Consider the following 7,303-nt stretch of genomic DNA (forward strand, 5'->3'; position numbering starts at 1 on the left):
TGAGACAAAACAAAGGCACGGACATATTTTAAGATCAGTCAGTGCAAGTTTCTTTCAGTTGAAACCGCTCACACTTACATTTTAGTCTGGGATTAGGTTTAAGCCTTGTTAATGCTTGTTAATGCTTTGTTTAAACACAATATTTTTCACATAATTTACCTTAATTTTTCACCACAATTTTACCTTTATTTTATTTTATTGTCCCTTTTCCTATAAACGTGCTGATGATTTCTTGTTTCTATGAAGCCCCTCCCTCAGAAATATGTGATGGGCTCAGATTGGTTTGCTGGCCCTGTGTGTTGTGATTCGCCAGATTCGCGCCTAGTGTGCATCTAAAAGTCCCGCCCCTCACCTCAGCGGCATGTGCTCCGGTTGTATTGTAAACAATGGCGTCTTCAATAACGCTTATCAATTTGAGCCTGAATGAGTCCCAGAGAATATTAGTGAAGCGGATCATGCAGAACTTGTATCAGCACACGGCTCTTAATGGTATGTTTTTTGTTTGTTGTTGTCTCATACTTTTAGATACGCTGTTATTTGTAAATGTTTCTTATGTTTGCTTTTAGTATACAGTTTTATCCTGATTAAAACTTGAATAAAGCACGGCAACCGCAGACGTGTCCATGTTTAATGCTTCTCATAGCTATGTGAAAAAATATCTGTCTGTCTATACACATAAAGTGTATAATTGGAATACAGTTTATTGGAGCTAATTAGCTGATGATCAAGTGAGAGAGAGAGATGCAGAGTATGTGCAGAGCAGGGGGGCATGAGGAACAGGATTAAGAACAGCTGATTTAGAACATCAATTTTGAAACTTGTTATTCCATTAGAATTGTTAGAAGACAGAAAATCGCGATTCATTTATGAATAGATTTAAAAACAAACCCGGGAAGAAGCTCGTTGTAGTCCCTACTAGCCGTTTTTGTAGACATTAAACTGCCATCATTTTTAAAGACGATATCTCTGTTTGCATTGAACTTTCAGCTTTTTAACTTTGCAAAAATTGTTTATGCGCAAACAGCAACATCACACACTAACTAACATTAAAAAAGTGAATTCGCAATCAACCACCCCTTTAAAACTTTCTCACAGTTAACCAAAACTGGAAACAAAACAAAATAGTGTCTTGATATCTTGTATCACGTATCTCATTTATGTAACATTATATCTCACAATGCAACTTTATGTTTTGCAAATGTGACTTTATTACTCACAAAGTGACTAAATTTCTCATCAGTGTGACAATATATCACACATTATATATTTCCTAATTTTAAACTGCATCGGTTACTTGCAATAAAGATGATAAAATAATCTAATCGCAGCAGTAGTGATGTTTATTAACAATGAACTAAACAAAATGCTCAGAACGCTCTGCACTCTTAAAAATAAAGGTGCTTAAAAGGTTCTTCACAGTGATGCCATAGAAGAACCATTTTTGGTTCCACAAAGAACCATTCAGTCAAAGGATCTTAAAGAACCATCTCTTTCTTACCTTTGTATAATCTGAAGAACCTTCTTTCAACACAAAGACACTTTTGTGAAACAGGTTCTTCAGATGTTAAAGGTTATTTATGGAACCATTTAGACAAAAAAAGTTATTCTATGACATTGTGAAGCACCTTTATTTTTAATTGAGTAGATCACCACAGGAACAGAACAACTGTTTAAAACATGATGACAACAGAAAATAAACTGAAAAAAAACACAAAGCTTAAATACACTGAACAAACCAAATCAACAAAATAAACAACTGGTACAAATGATAATCAATAATTAACTCCTAAAATACAGGAAACAGAACTAAACCCATCCAAAAACCAACCCAAAATCAAATTCTTGCAGAAACAACTTCTATGTAAACTATACAGCTAGGGATGTTGCAATATACCAGTATGGACAATTACTGCGGTAATAAAAAATGTAAAACATAGTAATAATACAACACATGCAGTATCGTAAAAACCCAATCAGTGTGAAGTGCTGATCTGCAGTCATTTCTTTTTGTAAAATTATGGTTACCAACTCTCTGTCCTCTTTTCTAAACTTGAATTTTGAGTGATTCATTGTCCAAAAACAGAAAACAAAATAAGCAAGCAAAAAACTAAATAAGCTTGTGGCATTTTGGCCACAGTAATCATGTAGTGAACATTTTATATTGTGACGGCCCTAGATAAAACTATTGGAACTATTAAATTATACAGACTAAACCCCCAATAGCCATTTGGTGGAGTGTAATGTTAGTTTGATCAGCATTTGGACAGAGCCAGAAGACCATCATTCACAACGTGCAGTTTCAGCACCTCGGACAGCGACTCGGATCAGCACAATTCCTTCACACTCTATATTCTCTCTATAACTCTATTTCTGTAGTGATATTTTTGTAAGGAATTTAAAATAATACATTGGTTGCATCCTCCCTTAGTGAGTGGAAATTGTCCATTTTAACCTTTAACTCATGTATTCCAGGCAATTCGAAGCATTTACACTGCCAACACCACATCCAAGTGGGGTGTAATTGTAGCCTTGGGCTTGCTTGGCCATGTGTGATATATTTGCAAACAGAAATGTGAATGTTTCCAGAAATTCTGAATAATTTTAGAATTACACTTTGTTGATGTCTGTGTGCATATTTGTGATATATGTGTGTCTGTGCCTGCAATAAACTTTAATTATACATGATGTACTTGTGAGTGTAAAAACAAACAGACAAAAAAAGGGGGAAAAATGAGGAATAAAAACTGTATTTATTATTTTTGAACCCTGAATGGCATCAATTACTAATTTGACTGTGTGCAGGTGTGCATATCCGTGTGTTCATCCATCAATGGTGCCACCACATCCGTTTCCTGCTCTCTTCTTCATGACATTGATTAACAGGCTAGTTTAAATTAATTTCTCAAGCATGAGTGCTGATATAGATTCGTAACACACCCCCACTCATTATCCTTGACATCACTCTTGCTCACACACACACACAATCATGCGAAAAACCAAACACACTGTGTATATTTGCTCATGAAGCCTGTTGTTTTTAAGTCTTTTAAAGGATTTTCAGATAAAACATTCTGCTTGGAAAACAAATCCCCTTCATCAAGATATTCCCTTTGTGAAACATAATATGTACTGTGGCTTTGATGATGACCAAAAAAAATTAAAATTATTATTTCAGTCCAAGATACTAATGTGCTATTAACTGAAAAGTATAAATAAGAGTATCGCATGAATAGGCTCAGTTCAATATCTGTTTGATATAAGCAGGTAGTGCACACACACACACACACTTCTAAAGTGGCTGTCAGCAAGAAGGACTTTTGTTTTAGAAGCTGAGACAGTTTGCCAGCGCTGTTCAACAACACTTTCCCATGGTCGACAATCTATTGATATCTCAGCAGGCAACAAGACCCAACAGCAACAGAGCCATCGACCCACCCCAACCCCCTCCTGAGTCAGGCAGCGGGATGAAGAGAACAAATGCGGATGATAGAGAGGAACAAACTGTTTTTAAATCGTCACAAGGGAAAATACTGAACCAATTGAGGATGATTCACAAATCTGCATAATTATATGGGAGGACAAACAATGCTGCGGAAAAAGAAAAGAAGACGACAGGATAAAAAGCATGGTTAGAGAACTAACACGAGCACACACAAATGCATTTATAAACATAATATTTGGAATATAAATAGTAATTGGAAGACAGCATGTAAACACATAACATCACTTAAAACTTTGAAAAGTGTCGTCATTTTTTTTTAATGCATTAATAAGGTGCAGTTTCAAAAATAAGCAAACCACACTGAAAGCTCCCACGGACAGAAAACTTGCTATTATAGAAAAGTATATTTGAGAATTTTCACAGTTAAATGGATGGAGGAGTGGACATAAGGAATGGACAAGATTTCTCCTACTGAGACTGTGACAATTTTAAGAAATGCATACAATAAGTTATTTCTGCCAAATGGAGCAAATTCCAGCTGAGTGCACTTTTCCTTTTTCTTTCCTTTTTTTTTCTTTTTCTTTTACTTTTCATCTTTCAGAAGACTATTCAATTTCTGGAGACATTTTTGTTGAATAAAATATTTTAAAGTCAAAAAAGTCAAATATTTTAAAGTCAAACTTCACCCATACATCCAAACAAACTTCCAAGTTGATATGCAAAGGTATGCTGAAAAAGGCATTATATACATGTACACTACCATTAAAAAGTTTGAGGTAGCCGAGAGAATTAAGATTTTTATTCACACATTAAATTGATAAAGTGTCAGTAAAGACATTTATATCATTATAACATGGCTGCTGAAAATTCAGACTTGGATCATAAGAACAAATTACCTTTCAAAATAAAATAAGAGATTTTTTTTGTAAAATTTTAATAATATTTCACTATATATATATATATATATATATATATATATATATATATATATATATATACACTCACTTAAAGGATTATTAGGAACACCTGTTCAATTTCTCATTAATGCAATTATCTCATCAACCAATCACATGGCAGTTGCTTCAATGCATTTAGGGGTGTGGTCCTGGTCAAGACAATCTCCTGAACTCCAAACTGAATGTCAGAATGGGAAAGAAAGGTGATTTAAGCAATTTTGAGCGTGGCATGGTTGTTGGTGCCAGACGGGCCGGTCTGAGTATTTCACAATCTGCTCAGTTACTGGGATTTTCACGCACAACCATTTCTAGGGTTTACAAAGAATGGTGTGAAAAGGGAAAAACATCCAGTATGCAGCAGTCCTGTGGGCGAAAATGCCTTGTTGATGCTAGAGGTCAGAGGAGAATGGGCCGACTGATTCAAGCTGATAGAAGAGCAACTTTGACTGAAATAACCACTCGTTACAACCGAGGTATGCAGCAAAGCATTTGTGAAGCCACAACACGCACAACCTTGAGGCGGATGGGCTACAACAGAAGAAGACCCCACTGGGTACCACTCATCTCCACTACAAATAGGAAAAAGAGGCTACAATTTGCACGCAATTTGCAATTTGCTCACCAAAATTGGACGGTTGAAGACTGGAAAAATGTTGCCTGGTCTGATGAGTCTCGATTTCTGTTGAGACATTCAGATGGTAGAGTCAGAATTTGGCGTAAACAGAATGAGAACATGGATCCATCATGCCTTGTTACCACTGTGCAGGCTGGTGGTGGTGGTGTAATGGTGTGGGGGATGTTTTCTTGGCAAACTTTAGGCCCCTTAGTGCCAATTGGGCATAGTTTAAATGCCACGGCCTACCTGAGCATTGCTTCTGACCATGTCCATCCCTTTATGACCACCATGTACCCATCCTCTGATGGTTACTTCCAGCAGGATAATGCACCATGTCACAAAGCTTGAATCATTTCAAATTGGTTTCTTGAACATGACAATGAGTTCACTGTACTAAAATGGCCCCCACAGTCACCAGATCTCAACCCAATAGAGCATCTTTGGGATGTGGTGGAACGGGAGCTTCGTGCCCTGGATGTGCATCCCACAAATCTCCATCAACTGCAAGATGCTATCCTATCAATATGGGCCAACATTTCTAAAGAATGCTTTCAGCACCTTGTTGAATCAATGCCACGTAGAATTAAGGCAGTTCTGAAGGCGAAAGGGGGTCAAACACAGTATTAGTATGGTGTTCCTAATAATCCTTTAGGTGAGTGTATATATATATATATATATATATATATATTAATATATTGCACTAAAATAGATTACATTGATATTAATAATTCACAAATTAATTAAACCGAATAATACAATTAACAATATTTTTCTTTATAATATTAAAATATGAGCAATATCTAGATACATATGTATTTAGCATTCATTTTGCAATATACTGTCATGACTCCACTGCAGGTACTGTAGAGGTTGGTTGCCCTTCGCCTGCCAATTTTTCTTACAAGGAGACAGCTGTGGGCTCTTACATAGACACTGTTAGTCCTGGGTGTAATAAGTAAAAACAATATGAAGCACAAACCAGTGGAGCAGTTCATGCAGGGTTCTGACCAGCTCACATGTGCGGGAAGGAAGGCTTGGAGACCCAAATGTACAGTAGAAATATTCATCTGAACTTTTAAGAGCACCACCAGCTCTCTTGCTGGCTGAACATTTTTCTCATCGGATTTCATTCTTGCTAAAGTGTCATCTCTTAGACAGGCTCTCCGGTGATAGAAAGGGAGTTATATGGCTTTTATGTCACAGTGAAAGAGGAAAAACTGTGTGAAAGAGAGAGTATGTATGCTGATACCAATCAAATGCTGGTTTCTTATTCATATCTGTCAAATTCCAGGCCTATACTTTTTAAAGCACAAAGACATCAAATGGCAATGTGTGTTATTAATAACAATAATAATAATAATAATAATAATAAAAGATCTTGACCTTTCTAGACATCCTGCTTTCTCTTTGTAGGGGAAATAACTAATTTACTAAACATCAATCCTTAGGCAGCTGGATTGTTGCCGTAATCTTCCTGCATATCTAAATGCATCTTGTTTTTTTTCTTTCTTTCTTTTGTCTCTTCCCCATCATTTCTGCTCCACCACCTGCTGCCGTAATATAATTTATAATAGAATTCATTCTCTCATCAAGCCTGTATGAATAAAGGATACTGCAACCACATCTTATTTCTACGGGTGCTTTTCACTTACACCAAAATTGCAGAGCAATATTTTTTACTTTTTCTTCATAAACAAAGGCAGATCGTTCAAAAGCAGAAGACTTTGCGCATTTCTTTTCCTTTAATATTGCGGGATGCTTTCCACTTGAGACACGATGTTGAGGGACACAATATCTGACCAGCTGAGAGTTGTTGCAATCTGATCTTGGTTATGTCTAGTTTTTGCTTGCAATATTTTATATCCAAGTCTGGTAATGAGAGATGGGAGGCTTGTGTCAATGTTCCTTCTGGTTGATTATTCCAAGTGGGGTCTAAAATTTAGTGACCACACAGAAAAATTAAACAGAATAAAAAACAAAACAAAATGAAATTAACAAAACAAAACTAAAAAAACAAATAACAAAAAGCAAACAATGAAAAAGTATTAAAAATGTTAAAGATTCCATCATCTGAAATCGTAATCTAGAATAATATTAATTTTTATGTAATATTTTGTATTTTTGTATTTTTTAAACATTTGTTCTATTTGATCACATGCTAAATGTGAAACTTTACTTATGAAATTAATTTCAATATTTGAGACATACAAGACACATTTTTATGCATTTTTTGTTTTGCTTTTATTGCATAGTAGAACCTAGCAATGGCAAGTCTGAATGGTGGTTTTA

The sequence above is a fragment of the Barbus barbus genome (assembly GCF_936440315.1).
Source record: "Barbus barbus genome assembly, chromosome: 8".
In the NCBI taxonomy this organism is placed as follows: Eukaryota; Metazoa; Chordata; class Actinopteri; order Cypriniformes; family Cyprinidae; genus Barbus; species Barbus barbus.